This window comes from Aythya marila (assembly GCF_965140915.1).
Source record: "Aythya marila genome assembly, chromosome: 5".
NCBI lineage: Eukaryota > Metazoa > Chordata > Aves > Anseriformes > Anatidae > Aythya > Aythya marila.
Genome location: NC_139046.1, coordinates 37,214,733 through 37,231,035, shown reverse-complemented (window position 1 = coordinate 37,231,035; position 16,303 = coordinate 37,214,733). Strand labels below are relative to the sequence as shown.

At 39.6% G+C, this 16,303-nt stretch overlaps 1 protein-coding gene across 8 annotated transcripts in view; it reads left to right on the top strand.

Annotated features, from left to right (window-relative positions):
* The window catches only part of RAD51B (RAD51 paralog B), a 458,335-nt gene that overhangs the window by 191,217 nt on the left and 250,815 nt on the right, over positions 1-16,303 (top strand). The gene's annotated exons all lie outside the window — the stretch shown is intronic.

Sequence of the window (16,303 nt, the reverse complement as noted above, 5' to 3'; positions counted from 1 at the left end):
ACACTCAATGCTGACCTTTGATTGCAGCTTGTAAATGAAGTAAGAACAATAATCTTAATGGGCTTAATTGCCTTGGTTGTTGGTATTATTAGTCTGAACGTTTTATGCTTTTCCACACTTCAGGGAAAGTAGACAGAGAAATACTGTATTTGTTTCTCTAGAAACACAGGAAAATAGTGGTTGTATTCTAATGTTGTGGGTGTGTAGTATGAAGATTTGGCAATAATGGAACATTATCTGCTATTCTTTTAGTATAACATTACTTTGATCTACCTGCAACCTAGTCACTCCCTCCTCTGTGCCTAGATACTTTTTTTTACATAGCCTTTTTAAAGTGGCTAGTTTGCCTAAATCCATTTCTGTTGCTATACCCTCTTGCTTGACATTGTTTCCTTAAACTCTTAATATTATATTTGTATTTATTCTTGAAAATGTGCATGCTTAAAATATTTGATTGTTTGAAACTTGAAATGCATTCTTTCCACGATCTCAATCTGTCCACACCCCGGATTCAGGTGTAGTGTTGTGTCATCACACCACCACCACCACTTGAAGTCCTCCCTTTTATAACCCTGCAATTCAGTAGTGTCTGGCTAGCTGCAATGTACTCTTAAAAGAATATGCAACCTCTGCCTCATACAGCATTTTGTCTTTTAATAACCTGTTTTGCATTGCAATACTAAGTAGAACACTGTGAATACTGGCTTTTTTTTTTTTTTTTCCCATCAACATCTGATAGAATTCTTTGGCCTCAACTCAGGAAAGCACTTAAACATATTTTAATTAGCATTTTAAGTATATACTTAAAATTGAGTGCATGCTTAAGTGCTGCACTGAGTGGGAACACTTTTTGAGTTTGTTCTTTGGTTTTGTCTCTCTTCTGATGTTTTGTTTTCCAGAACTGTGTGAATGCTGTACTGTTAACTCCTTCTAGGCCTGACACTTTTTGACCACCTCCAATGAACTGAGTTCTGTCTGCTTCCCATTCTCCGGGTCTTTTTATAAATAAATACATTCCCCTCCAGAAGTATTTCCTTTCCTGCACAGCCAGGGTCCCAGATTGGATGCTGTTTGACAATAGCCTGAATTTAGGTCAGTCTGGGTATGAATATTTTGCTCTAAAAGATATTTCTCTGTTTTTTTTTGTTTGTTTGTTTGTTTTTGTGTTTTTTTTTTTTTTATTATTATTTTTATTTCTAGCTCTCAGCTAAAATGCCTTTCTTCACTGTGATCTCCACTTTCTAACAGACTGTTATCTAGTTTCCTCTTTTCTTGATACAAAAGAGAGAAGGAAACAGCAAGCCTGGGCTTTTGCATTATAAAACTCAGGTAATTTAGACCAGTGAACACTTGGTAAAATCCTTTTGTTTAAATCCCTACTCTTTTGCATCCCCTGGATTTTGAGTTCCACATTCAAATAAAATTAGAAAGCTTACTGGAAAGCCTAGGCAGAGTTAAGAAGTTTTGCTTTGTGTGATACTGAAACAAGAGTTTCAGATGATTTTGGAAAAGAATTAGTTCTTCCAAACTCTTTAACACCTTGGTCTTTACTCTGCTACAACTTTTATAGGTGATGTGATTCTGTCTTCCACCTTTCATGCTGGGAGATAAGACAGATAAGTTTGCTTTCAGCTTGGGAGGCATTCTGAGGAAGGCTAGGGGTGGGGGAACATGACCTTCAGGAAAGGATATACTCATAGGTATTTCAACTCCCAGCAAATTCCCTATCAGTATCAGACAATGCATCCCTGCTGTTGCTGCTCCCTTTAACTGTTCTACAGATTTGCTGTCATTTATAGAGACCTGTCAAATATTGGTGCCCAAATATTGGCAAGGTCTCCCAAACTCCTACCTCAGGTTTCTGGTCGATAAAACAGATGGTATAATTCCTGTCTACTACCTCTTCTGAGATTCAGGATCTGAGTCATTGTAGTGTTTTGAGACTATCTGAAAAATTTCCTAAATGAGCACTTTTTTTTCTGTTGTTTTGGCCCACGGAAGCTAATGCTGCACACTTGCACAGTGGGATTTGGAACTATTTGTGTCTATATTCTTTTTGTTACCTGAATCCAATGACAAGGCCACAGAATATCAGAAATATATTGCACAAATGCTTGAAATTTAATAATGTCTGTGGGATTTGGGCTACTGAGACATCAAGAGCCATTACTGAGAAGAGGGACTTGAACTGTAAAGCTCATATCCAGCCATTTCTCAAATGCAATAAGTTTTTAGGTCTGTGGATTGGAAGTGGGTCTGCCTTTGGTCTGGATGTTGGCTCTTGCTGTTTGTAGATGGAATAGAAATGCTTACAAAATAAATGGTGATCTTTCTGCTGGTGGTCATTGCAGAGACACTGAACAGTTTGTACAGCTGATACATGGCATCTTACGCCATGGGAACAGCTCTTCTACTTACAGCCTTTGTCCTTGAACTATAATGAAATTTCAGGCCTCTTTGCCTTCAAAGCAGCCCAGTTTTTGGGGCGGCTCCCATGACCCGCCATGCTGTAGAAGTGCCAATTCCCTTGCTGCCATTTGGATTCGCTGTCGGGATTCACAGTGATTTGCGTTCTTTCAGGAAGTTCTCTGTTAATTATTCATAAATCACACCTTCCACTGAATGTTTTTCCATGCTGCTTATACCGTGCATGTCTGGCTCCTTAGGGAACTTCGTATTTTAAAAGTAGTGCAAGGTCGGCATCTGTTGGTGCACTGTGAAAGAATAGCTGTCATTGGCCCTTTATTGGCACAAGAACTGTGAGTTATCCAGTTCAGAAGATAAGTTAGTACAGGCCTGATCTGAAACTATGCTGCATTCCTCTTGTTTTGTCATCTCACTGCTCTGGATCTATTCAATCTACCTGCTCTGTGAAATAGTTCTTTAAAACACCCTCAGTAAACTCAAGAGAGACCAAAAGTTGTTCACCAGGGCAGAGTCCCAGCTAACGTATAAATAATAAGCTGGTATTTGTTTCTTTTCCTCTGTTATTGATACAGTACTGATGTTTTACGGTATATCGTACAACATACTGAAAGTTGCTCCAAGAGTAGCTCTCCAGATTTACCCTTCCCAAACTCACAGTGCAAACTAGCGATCCTTACAGTTCATTTACCTGGCTCATGTAAAGGGCAAGGATTTTTAAATAAAATTCATAAAGAAATGAAAAAGGCCTATGGGTTTCTCTGGGGGGAGATTATGGGAGTTTTGTTACAAGATCTACAACCCCATGCCCAGAATATTTAGCAGTCAACTATTTCAGCTAAACTGTATCTAGACATTGCTCAGCTGTACCATTGGAAGACTCTTAAAACACTTGGTGTTTTTATCACCCTTCACACAGTGAGTTCAAAGCATTAGGAAAGTAAAATACTGAATCTCACAGCACTCTCACGGAGTAGGCGTTATGCCTACTTTGGAAAATGGGGCACAAAGAATTTATTGTATCAGTAAGCAGTCACAGCTACTTGCTGTCAGAGCCAAGATTAGAAAACATGTGGCTGGACTTCTGCTCCCTCCTATTCACTCTTGAGAACGAAGCAAGGTGAAGAGTAAATGGTAAAAGAAAGCCTGAATTTTATTTTTTTTTCCCTTGGAAATGTGTTTAGGGACAGAAGGATGAAGGTGGAAAGAGATAAGTTGTTGATCATGCTTCATTTTGGTGTAAATCCTTTAGGGTCAATAAAACCAACCTGCATTAAATCTTACTCAGTCTGGAATGAAAACCGAGTAACATCAATAAAATTTAAAATGAGGCCCTACCTTGTCAGGCTAGCTTCTACACTGGAGTGTACATCTAATATTCTGGAGGAGAACACAGGTCTAAGAAGTAGCTGAAGTAAAAGAAGTCCATTGCATGATACTCATTTCATACATGCAAATTTAAGGTTTGGTAAAGCAGGTAAGGGTTATTAATTTTTTTACACTTTTGAGGAGCGATTTATTGTAATATATATATATATATATATATAAATAGTAATAAAACCTACTGTTATCCTTAATGGACTCCAGGCATAGCCAACAGCAAAAGAATTTTGTTGAACTAATAACACTCCTACTGAAAACACTTTTCTAGTTGATGCATGTTGTGATGGTTCCAGGACTCAGGGAGCGTAGCTAGAGGCATGTGCCATAAGTGGCATTACGCCTGCAGAAGCTGTACGTCTTACACCACATAAGGCATTCTGCAAATTAGCATGTGCCTGAACATGGAAGAGTTTTTACCAAGATTTGGATATAAATGAGCAATTATCTTCAATCTGTCTCACACTCTACTTTGCTGTTGTACCTGACTTTGAAGTCCAAGCATCTTGTGAATTATTTTTTATCTTTGTCTTAAGAACTCCCCAAATGCACCCCATTCTTCCTTGAGACATTCTTCCTTGAGAAAGTCTGTGTTGGGCCACTCTCCCAGTGGCACGTCAATCCCAGTGTGCAGCATCCAGCAACCACCACTCTCCCGCCCCATGCCCAGGTCAGGAGATGTGCTTCCAGTCTGACTGGAACCAGCCTGTGGCTGTTTTACGCCTGATTTTCCACAGTTTGCTGTGAAAAGCAAGCAGTGTCTTCAAACAACCATGTCCTAAAGCACTTCTTTATCCTAGGCTTCTTTCCTGTGTTTGCCCTCACCTTTCTTACTTCTTATTGAAAGAACAGCTATTCAAGTCACGTGCCTATAGAAAGCCTATTGCTGCACATCTGTTATCTTGATTAAGCATACCTTGCTTCTCTTCATTTTTTTTCAAAATTAAATTAGTTCCTAATATCACTATCTTTGCAGTTTAATACTGAACTCCACAATGGAAACTCATTTGTGGTTTCTTGAGAAATATTTCAGACTAAACTGTTATAATATAGTCCAAGGAGAATGCATGATCCTGTGAATTTTAATAGCAAGTATGTGAGATATAAAAAGTTAATAGTTACAGTGAACAATTAATCCAGATCTTCATCAAAATTGCAGCTGGCTATTCAGAAGATGTCAGCTGTTTTTCACTGCTGTGTCTGTATGTGAAGTTTGAAGGGTACACAGCAAGAATCTCAAAAGATTTGACCCAACTGTGTTCTCTTAGGTTAATTTGAATGAGGTGCAAAAATGGTTTAGGTGCATTAAGTGTGATTCTCAAAGAGGAGGTGCTTTGTAATTGTGAAATATATCTTGCACAATTACGAAGGTTGTCCTAAGGTTTAATATAACTGAAGGTGCCAAAGCCTGTTTGTCTTCACCTGATAACTTCCAACATTTCTGTAGTTCTAGTAACAGCTATAATGGTGTGTCCAAATAGCTGAATAAATATTTTGTTGTTCTTGATGTTTACTAAAATCTACATAAAGCTAAGGTACGAGTAAAAGAGAACAGTAATACTTATAGACAATCTCATTTCCAGTGGAATCAGTGGAGGTGCTCTCAATAATCACCAACTTCCCAAAGAAATTACTTTTTTTTTTTTTTTTTTTTTTCTCTCAAAGAACACCTTTGGGCTTGAATTGATTTGTTTTTGCGTGTTTCACTGTTATCAGTCTCAATGTGATTTGTCTTAATGTTGAGGAAAGATTTACCAAAACAACCCTACAGGGCTGATGCTCCCTGCAGCACAAATGAGATAACATATTTCTACAGTGCTGTCTTCTACACATATTTAAGTAATGACCTTGAGGAGTGGGTTGTTATCCCAAGAGGTGAGAAATTAGCTTGAGTATAGTTTCATGGGTCTGTGATATTATTTGGACAATCTCAAATGCTGTTATTTTCTGTACTAGTCAGAGCCTAAGGGGGATGATGTGTCATGCTGCGGTCTCAGCACAAAAATGACTCCCTTGCATTTTTCTGAGTTTATTTTCCATCCCAACTCCTAACTTTCAAAGAGATTTCTAATGAGTGATATTTCCAAGGCAAGTACACCCCGATTTAAGTGAGCTAAGTACATAAATAGAAATTTGTCATTTTAAAATTTGACATAAGCTCCAATTTTAGTGGGGAAATACTGACTAACTGTATTTCCTAGTGAAAGGATTTAGAAGACATGGGATGCAGAGGCCAAGAAAGTGCCAATGAAATTTCAGAATGCTTTGAGCCACAAGGTATTTCCCCCTCAAAAAAAAATACTGAAGAGAAGTGACATGGCTGAATTATGTTCTTCTCTTCTTCTTTCCTCTGGGCAATATCAGATCAGATGTATTTAGAAAACAATCATGCACATTCATGTATTTTTTTCTACCTCAATATGGACTGTTTATCTGTAACTTGTAGACTGTATACATATTTAATTTTTTTTTCTTTCTGATATGCTTTTGTGGAATAAGTACTTAGGATAAACAAACTGCTAAGCAGCAAAGCTTCAAAGAGTGCTGTAACAGGTTTCAAAAAGTGCTGATAAAACTTCATAGCACGCTGCACCATTGTGCATTTTGGGTAGATTGGGTTTGTTTGGTTTTTTTTGTTTGTTTGTTGTCTTTTTTAAGGAAAAATTGCTTAAGAATTAGTTTAGAAAAATGTACGGTATTTATGTAGTACATATAATTCATAACTCTTCATTCTCACTTATTCTTTCATATATTTCTGAGCCTTATTTCACAGAGAAGCAAAACTGGTGGTAGATTGGGAAGTGGGTGTTGGTTTCATCATCTGTTTGTTTTGTTTTTTGGATGACTTCTGCTCTCTTCCAGCCATCACAGGATGGTAGCTGAATTTTGTTTAACACTCTAAAATAACCAGGAACACAATGTTCCCTAGGTGGGCCTCAGTTGGACCACATAATGATGTCACCTCCTGGTTTGATCCTTCTTTCTTAAAGCTGACTCATTTTGTAGAAAACCATTGGTCTATCGGTTTGTCACACTTGTGTGCAATAGCAGTTGCTGCCTTAGTACTCTGCAGACCTGTTAAATTGCCTTAGGCAAATTGTAGATGGAGTCATATATCCCAAGTCCTTCTTACCCTGTATTGAAAATCGATTGACTTTTATATGCAGTGAACTAAAGCTATGTGGTCAGTTAAGGGTAGCCCTTATAGATGAAGTATAAAAAGCCAGTCTGTGTCCAAAATGCATTCAGTGAAAGTCAGCTGCTATCGTAAAACAGCAAAAACCAAAAACTTCTGCAACAAACATTGTATAAAGCACACTATGTAATCCTCAAAAAGAATTGCTTTGATTCTGTGACACTGATAGAATATATGGACTACAGAACAGTGGAAGCAATTTGATGTTGTCTTGTGATGATGCCATATAGCCATCTGCCTATAGAGGTTTAATGAACAGAGGGCAGTTTTGGACAAGGTGGAGCCACTTCTCCTGTAGTCCTCTGCTGCCTGCCTAAAAAGTAAATGGAAGGGCTCCAGTGCTGTAGAGCAGGCAAAAAGTGTGGTTTGTAGGGGAATTAACGGCGAAGAGCTGAGGGGAATTCTCACACATCCTAAAGCTGCTTTCTGCTGCTTCCGCAAGGCACTGAGGAGCAGCCTGAAAAAACAACGCCCTCCGTCTAAAATGTTGGCACAGGGTCACAATGTGGGATAAGGGGGTGTTAGGGTGAGTGTTTTAAAATGGTTTAGAAAAGCTGTGTAATGACAGTAGCCCACTGAGCTGTTACGGTTTGCATCCAAGACACAGTATGTTTGTTGTGACCTGCTGTCTTGAAGGCCTGAAGGAATTAATAGGGGAGGAATCTGAGGAATTAATAAAATTAATGACATGTAGATTGAGTTGTGTATATAGTAGTATAAACACTCTTTCTGATGGGCTTATTAAAATGCCAAAATCAAATAAAAATGCTGGTACACTAATTATCAGCTTGAAATAAGCCATGAGTCCTAAACAGGCCTTTGTTTAGAGTATTACATTAGTTTAGTTCATATTCCCACTTAGTTGTTAGGAGATATATGTATATATATATATAGGTGTATACAAAAGCCAAATAAGATAAAAACTAAATATAGAAAGAATTATAACCATAACTTGCTGGATAGATGCTGGTTTGTTCTGAGGTGTTCTCAGGTGTTCAGCTGAATGTAAATCCTTTGAATCTGCCTTGTGAAGTCAGGGTAACAATTTGTGATAGCTGTAGTCAGTTTGCTTAGTTTCTGAGCGTGTCTCTACAGCAACAAACAGGGCTGATGATATATTTATTCCCTCAGAAGGTAGTGAGGTTTAATGTCACAGAAGTTGCATAAGGCCGTGTAAATTTGAAGCACTGGATGAGGCAGGGGAGGTGTGCGGCCTAGAATCTGAACTCCACCAGCAAAAGCGAAGAGCTTTCAGTCAGTGTTTACAGCTGCTGAGGAAATCTAGCAAGTGTGAATAAAATAAACTATATTTTTCGTTGAGGAAAAAAAGTGTATGTATCCACTTTCTTGCTGTTCTGTTAAAGAACAGGATTTGTGCTTATCACTCCCCTCAGCCTGGAGCTCAGTGGGCCAGCAGAGCAGATCTGAGGCTCTGTACAACTTTGCTGATACTCCAGACAATCCAGTTTCTTCCCCATCCTTCAGAAAGAATCAACCAAAAGTCCTTTTGCTGAGAAAAGTGCGAGGTTTAAGAGGGAATTCAGAATTTTTTAACTTAACGAGACAATTTGGCATGCATCAGAAAACACGTTTAAGCTGTGCTGTTTGCAGCTTTGGGAGTAAAGCAGGTCCTGGCTGTAAAAGCCATCTGTAGGTGACAGTGATTTCCTGCACGGCACTCCGCTTCAGCTCAGCCAAGATCAGGCCAGAGGCTTTTAGAGAGGTACGTTGCTAACTGCGTGAAGGAGTTAGCTGGATTCAGAGAGCTGTCATTATGCAGAGGCTGCAGGGGAGGGCGGAGGAGCAGGAAGGCCTGCTGAAACTAACCCAGAGCTCTGGGCGACTGGCAAGGCATGAAGGAGGGTGGCGGTTCCTCTTGGGAGCTGCCTTACGCATGTCTCTGCAAACAGGTCCCTACAGGCTGTGGCAACACACAGTACTGGATGTGAAGGCCTTCCAGGCACACAAACCTTTTTCATGGGGCAGGGTAGCACAAGGGTGCTGCAGTGCAAATTTTGAAGGTTACGTTTGGGTTGGCTGCGATCCTTGTTCCCAGAGGAGGAAAGGCTAAAGACCTCAGGCTATCTCTGGGTGGTAGCTGTTTCAACTCGAAGGCATGTAGCTGCTTGAGAACAGCATGCTTTTGTTTTGGTTTGTTTCTTTTTTTCTTTTTTTTTTCTTTCTTTTTTTTTTTTTTTTTTTTCCCTGCCTGGTGGAAGCTTTATTAATTTATTGTGATTATTTTAAGCAATTGGTGGAGATATGAATATGCACTTTACTTTTCCAGAAGGTTTATGGAACAGAATTGCATAATTTTGTACTTTTCCTATGCAAAGCAGAATAAATCAGATGTAAATCCAGTGGCCAGTTTCTGAAAGATTCCTTGGTTTCTTCCAACTCCTATTTATACCCAATGAAATCCCGTGTCTATAAAACGACTCCTGCTGCCATGAATTACCTTGCTGAGGAAGGTAAAAGGAAGGAAAGAGAAAAAAATTGGGTAGAGATGCTGTGGCAAAGCATGAGCTGGAAGTCCTCTTCTTAGGAGCTCTAATATGGTTGCAGCTAGCAATAATGTGTCCTGAGGAACAGTTCTCTAATCATCCTTCTTCTTAAAAGGTGCTCATGAGGCTTCTAGAAAACCACTACTTTCTTGTCTTCATGCTGTTAGACTGCTTGATTAACCCTTTTTTCCTGGATGTGATGCAGCTGAAAATAGGTACAGATGAAATTCCACTGAGGTGAGGCCAACACTTGTTGCTAGATTGCTTATAGGATTAGGCAGCATTTCTCAATAGGCTTTCAGTGGTTTGTGTGTGTGTATATATCTGTTGTTCAGGGAATTATGCCAAATTCTGGTGACATTGGTTAAGAATATGAACCCTAAAACAACTCTCAGTACTGAGGCCTTGTCTTTGCCTTTAGTCAGGCTAGCTGCTAGACCTTTATCCCTGAAAACATCCATCTGCTTCACTGCAATGCTCACATTTCCATTCCATCCTATTTCTCTGTTGTGTATAAATAACCTTTTCTTTCACCTGATTTGGATTAGCAACAATTGTTAAATACAGGCACTTACCTGTTTATTTTGTTCTTTCTTTGTTAGCTATTATGATTTTACTACAACATGTACAATTACCTTTGAATAAATATCTTTGTTATTTAGGCCTTGATTAAATACCGAAGGTGGTGTTTGGCTTTGAGCACGTGAATTTCATTTGTTAAAAAGTTTTTTGCTTGTGATGGCTGAGCTCTGTAGAGTGCTTGGTGTTATCTTCATTCTTCCCCACAGAAACATGATGTGCTGGGGCTGGTGGCCAGCTCAACTTGGAGTCCAGAACTCCAATGGGAAGAGTAGGGGCTAGGTGTGAGGATTTGCTTTGATTTGAGAAGATAAGGTGCTGTTGGATTTTTCTCTCCTGTGTTTGGTTTGTATGAGTCAAAATGGTTTTATGAGAGTGAAGATATGTGTGTATAGTAATAGTTGTGATGTAAATATGTTTGGTTTGGTCCTGGAGCTCAGAATTGTCTCAATAGTGCAGAGGCTTTTCATCAGAGAAGCCTGCTCTCCTGGGGAATAAGCCCCTACCAAGCACCACTGCAGTAACAAGCTTATAGTGGCTGTGGGCAGTTGAAATTCTCTCTTTAAAACTCTGATTTTGTTTAGCAGATCTCGGTGTTGCAGTTTAGTCTTTGCCTCTTACTGCCTGTAATTCCCTGATTTTGCTGAAAATGCTTGGTTTTATTAAAGTTTTTTTCCTTGTGAATATTAGGTACAAGTCCTGCTGAGCTTGTTAACAGCTCTGCACAGCTTTTGTAGCAAATGGCTACTGATGCTGGAAAAAAATCTCTCTGGAGAAACAGGAGTCAAAGAGAAAGCTAATTCAGTCTGTAGCCTAGCTGAAGATCACAAGTACCCTGCTCTTTGACGACTGTCTGGTAATTTAGGGTTCTTCCTCTGGACAGACTGCTGCCGGTCTCAGGGAGCTGTAGCAGGTTCCCAAGGAGAAGGCCGCAGTTCTTGCAGCTGTTTGAAGTGTGCTGCCCTCGCCCCAGTTTTCTCACTGTTCCCTTTTTCTGTTTCCAGGATTGCTGCCTGCCCCATCTGGCTTTGTGGTATTGCTTGGTGTGCTTTCCTTCTGCTAGTGCATACACAGTAGCCACTGTTGTTTTGACCCATTGCTGAATGCCTCACTAAAAGCTCTGGGCTTCAGGGAAAGGGAGAGGTGCCTTCCAAGGGACTGGTGTGAAGAGTAGCTGGGGAACAGTAAAATTTCCTTCCCTTCTCCTCCAGCGTGCTGAGTCAGCATCTACCGAATGTCACTCTTACTTCGTGCTCTCTAGCGACGTTGCTTGAGTACAGTGAAAACCACAAATACATGGGCTAATAAGGGCAGAGTGTTCCTGCGCTTGCTTCTCCAACTCAATAGGAAGCCTTTAATAAGAGTTTTCCTAAATAGCGTTGCTTGCGAAAAGGGGAATTCTGCTCTGTTCTTTTAACAAACAGACGTTTCATGAGAGGTTGTTTTTTCTTCCTCCTCTCTCGGTACATTCCAGAAGACTTTATACCTTTGCTGGTTACTGATTGATAGTTCTGCACTGAGCTCCCTTTAATTTTGCAATAAACTAACAAGGAGGCTGAGACCACAAGTTTACAGAAAATGACTTATTTACTCAACGGGATTTACAAGGACAACAAAGTCAGATTTAGTAGTTCCAGTGTGGTCCGAGGAAGGGCAGGAGGAGTACTTGAAAAATTGTACTGTATAAATAATCAAACAAAAAATAGTTTGCTTATTCTTCTGTGTGAAGCAGTCATATTTCAGTTCCTAGGCCAACTTTATCCCAGGACCTGCAAGGTCCTTCAGCATATGCAAGAACTACGCTATTTTCAACAAACATGGGTGCTGGGAACTTGGGTATCTTAAATAAGTGTTTTTATTTTTCTTTTGTGCCTCCAGAAAATTGGCATCTGGTAAAGTCACACCAGTGGAAGGAGATTCTCCTTTCACCATGACATATAAGGTTTCAAGAGATTATAAAAATAAAGGTGTTGGCTTTTGGATTAATCTTGGAATTAACAACTGTCTGTTTCTGCCTGAAATGCGAACACTATTTTCCTGGAGTAACTAGTGTTCCTATTCCTATAAAAGTGAGGGAGATCATAAGAGGAGTCAGGAATTTTCTCAAGTGTCTAAAATTAGGAACTTGAAAGTGTGTTCCCCCTATTTCTTTGTGTTTCTCTTCATTTTTTTTTTAAATGTAAGGAAAAGTGTTCTTGCCATTTTTCTAATAGTTACAAGGGGTTACTTTACAATCAAAGTTTGGTGTGCTGATACTGGGACAGTAAACAAACTTTTTCATAAGATTGAGAAGTTGTATCAGTGAATTGTGTGTTATTTTAAGTAATACTTTTTTTTTTCCCCAGAAATCATTCTGAAATTTGAATCTGAGTGAATTTCTACGGTGTAACTCTGTCAGAATCTGAAAGCTGAGAACTGATTTTTCACCACCTTTACCAGCAGCAAGTGAATATGCTAAAAGGTGTAAGACAGTTCACTGAATTCCACAGGAAACTGAGTGTGACAAGTTTTCAGTGTTACAAGGCTATAGAGTTGACCTTTTGGTCTTTTTTCTTTTAGCAGTAGAGGGTGTTTTCCATTTGCTTGCACAATCATGGGCAGAAGAAGCTCTATGTTCTTCATCTGTCACAGGCTAAAAACAGAAAGCAGTAACAAAATCTCCTTACCTGTTGCATGTGTCAGGCCTCGGTTGTGCATGAAGAGGTATTATGTTTTTTTTGTGACTTAGTGCCATAGTGGTAATGAAAGTACCTCTGATAATGAAAATATTTTGTTCCATTAATGCCGAGAATAGGAGCTGCTATTAAAATACTATGTATTTTAATATGATAAAGTTGCTACATGATATTTTAATGTTCTCATTGTTGATTGTTCTGCTGAAAGAAAATAAACTCATGACTGGCATTGCATCTGTGGAATAAGTGGAAGCTGTGCTTGGCTGGTAATACTGTCCAGTATCTGTCAAAAGGAACCACAACAGAGGCAACTTTTCCTTACCTACTTAGACTGTGGATTTGGCAGGTCTCCTGTACTAAACAGGGTAAATCTGATCGTTATTTCAATGGCAGATCTCCAAGGAAAAGTTGAGGAAGTGCTACTGCTAATTCAATGCAAGGCACTCTTTCTAGTAAATCTGCTTGGACTTGTGACCCCAGACTGTTTCCAGGCACTGTTTAACATTGAGAGATGGTTTCTTTGAAGTGTGACATCTAGCAGACCAAAGGAAAATATTCTAACCCTCGCTCACCTAATGTTGGTTATTCGTAAGATAAGGAGTTCCTAAGATCAGAACTGAGCACTGTATGAGATTCAGCTGGTTCTCTCCATGCACAAAGCACAGAATCACAGAATGGTTTGGGTTGAAAGGGACCTTTACAGACCTTCTAGTTCCAGCCCCCTGCCATGGGCAGGGGGGACACCTCCCATGAGACCCATCCAGCCTGGCCTTGAACACCTCCAGGGATGGGGCAGCCACAGCTTCTCTGGGCAACCTGCACCAGTGCCTCATTGCCCTCTGAGTAAAGAATTTCTTCCTAACATCTGATCTAATTCTCTCCTCTTTTAGTTTAAAATTGTACTCATGAGGAAGGCACACAGCTGTTTTACTCCCTATCTCCTTTGTTTACCTGGGCATTTTCTCTGTATCACACTTGGGCAGTTTCCTCAAACGCCTATTTATAATTCTCTGAATATATTTCGTTCCATTTCAAAGGATAGCCATATGTCCATTTCAAAGCAATGGAGTTTAAACACATATTTCAGGTTGGTGAAGGAGACTTTGGACAGAAGCTAATACGTTCTTTAGATGTGATACTGGGAAGCACATGGTAACAGTATTCAGGGCCTCAAACTGAATATAGGCTTGGAGACTGACGAAACCACAGGGCTTTGTTTGTGTGCCACTATTCACTGCCAAAGTATTGCTGACCAAGGTTTTACTCTGGGAAAAATTAAAGAAATCTTAGCAATTTCCAGTAAGGGGACGAAATTGGATTTTTGCACCTTTATTAAAAGATACATGTATTAAGAGGAGTTTTCTAAATCTGACTGCCTTAACATTTTTCTTTGGAGATGAAGGTGACTAAAGGCCTGCTTTTCTCCTTTTGTTAGCAACCCATAGCTTGTGTTTGAGCCAGGGTTTGAAGCACTCTGCACACCTACAGAGTGAGATTCAAACTGCATTATGCTAGGTGCACCGAAATGAATATTGGTTGATGATATAGGAATGCACAGCTGCACCTGATGGAAGAATTTTGCAGTAAATGAGGCTGCAGAAGTGTGACGAAATTTAACGCCACATTTAGTGCTTAGCTAACAGCCCCTTGATTTGTACTTATGGGAGAACTGAATCTCTCTGTAGGCTCTGCAGGCTTGCAGAAATGAAGAATAATTTTCAGTGAATTCCAAAATAAGCATTCTGCACATGCATATGGCTTCATCTCAGAGGAAGTGTGCACGTTTTTTAACTGTACCTCTTTTAAGACACTTTCAACTGGTGTAACAAGGTGTCTAGAGTGTTGTTAGTGTTGAATGGTATTGAAGGACACATCAGAAGTTGAAGAGTAAGTTTGGAGGTGTAGCTTGGGTTAAACATAAGAGTGAAGAAAATTTATGCTTCTACAGCTATCAGGTCTGTGGAGATCCCAGCTGAAGAGGAAGCCAAAAAATCTCAAAGATTAAAACAAATAGTAGAATTATTCTCCATTTTTATTTTCGAAGTGTGTAGAATGAGTTTCTTTTGAAGAAGAGCAGCATAAAGTCTAGGTTATTTAGGCTTTGTTCTTTAAGAAAGATCCTTAAATATGGTATCGTTCCTTTACTATGTGGTGCATAAATAACATACATGATGGCACAGTGTAAGATTACCTTGGCAAAGGCATAGGATGACTGCATTGCTTACAAAGCTTTTGACACATGTGAATAATGCGATCATTGCAAAAGTGTGCCAATGAAAACTTCATATCCCACCACTATGTATGTGCATAGAAGTTTTTGTTAGCGTGTTCTTTTTCAGCATGTTTCTTAGTACCTGATCGGGGAAAGCTCTCAGTGTTGTGCCATATTGTTGTATCTTATGCCCGGCTGCCAGAATAGCCTCTGAGCTGCGGGTTTAAGAGCAGAGAGATATTTGTCTTCCTTTTAGCTGTGGCAAGCTGTTAGTTTATTCCAGTAGCATCATGAAGCCGTATCCATAGAGTAGCATGCGCGATTCCAGTCTCCCTTCCTCCCGTGTCATATACAGCTGAAGACAGGCTGTTGAGTCTGGAGTGGAGTAAGTTTTAAGTAAAGAATAAGGACCACCTTGGTTCTTTGAAGAAAACAACAACAAAAAACCACCTACATGTTTCTGCAGTTTTTGTTAGTCTTCTAAGTGGAGACCAGTTGTAATTGCAGAAACTGCAGTGGCTTAGAGATCCCCAAAGCATTAAGAGGTAATTGAGGTTATACGCCTTCCTATCTATGGAATTGACTGTTTGCTTTCATGTTTTCTGTTATTAGAAAAGAAGTACATGTTCAGAAGTGCAAGGGACTGCTTTTCTCTTGCAAGCAAGACTTTCGTTCATGCTGTCAGAGAACTAAATGTTTTGTAGCACTGTGTAGGTAGCACCAGCTGTTGCTGTTAGCCAGAATCTTGTGATCCTGAAGAACATCAGACTGCCCTCCTGTGTGCAGATAGCCCTGTGGAATGTAGTACTCCTATGCTTCAGATCAGTGGGGCAGTATCACTGCCACACCTTTCTTCATGGCACTGTGTTTCAGCTAAAGAAAGGAAGTGTATGAACTGGATAGAAATTACTTGAAAAATACATTTGCCATTTGCCTTTAAAATTCCAGAGTTTTGGTTTTTCTTAAAATTGGTCCTTTGGCCTTATGAGTGACCTAAAAAATTCTCAAAATATTATTCTCTCACTAGGTGCTTTATAAGGAGCATCACATTGTTTGTTGGAGAATGTTCTTCAGGACAGTGGTTTGATACTTATCTGTCAGAATATGTTGTTTGATATTTCATCTTTTTAACAATATCCCTTTTACTGCACGTTTTTTGCAGTTCTCTTCTAGTTACTGCAGGTAGTTCAATACTTTCTGAGCCGAATTTGCTGAAGGTCAGAGTAGGGGGTTGCCCACACGCTGTGCCTGTGCCTGAGGGATTCCAGTCCTTGCCTGGGCTGTTCTCTGCCTTCCTGTAGCTATAAAAATTCATTTCCCTTCCCCCTCTCCC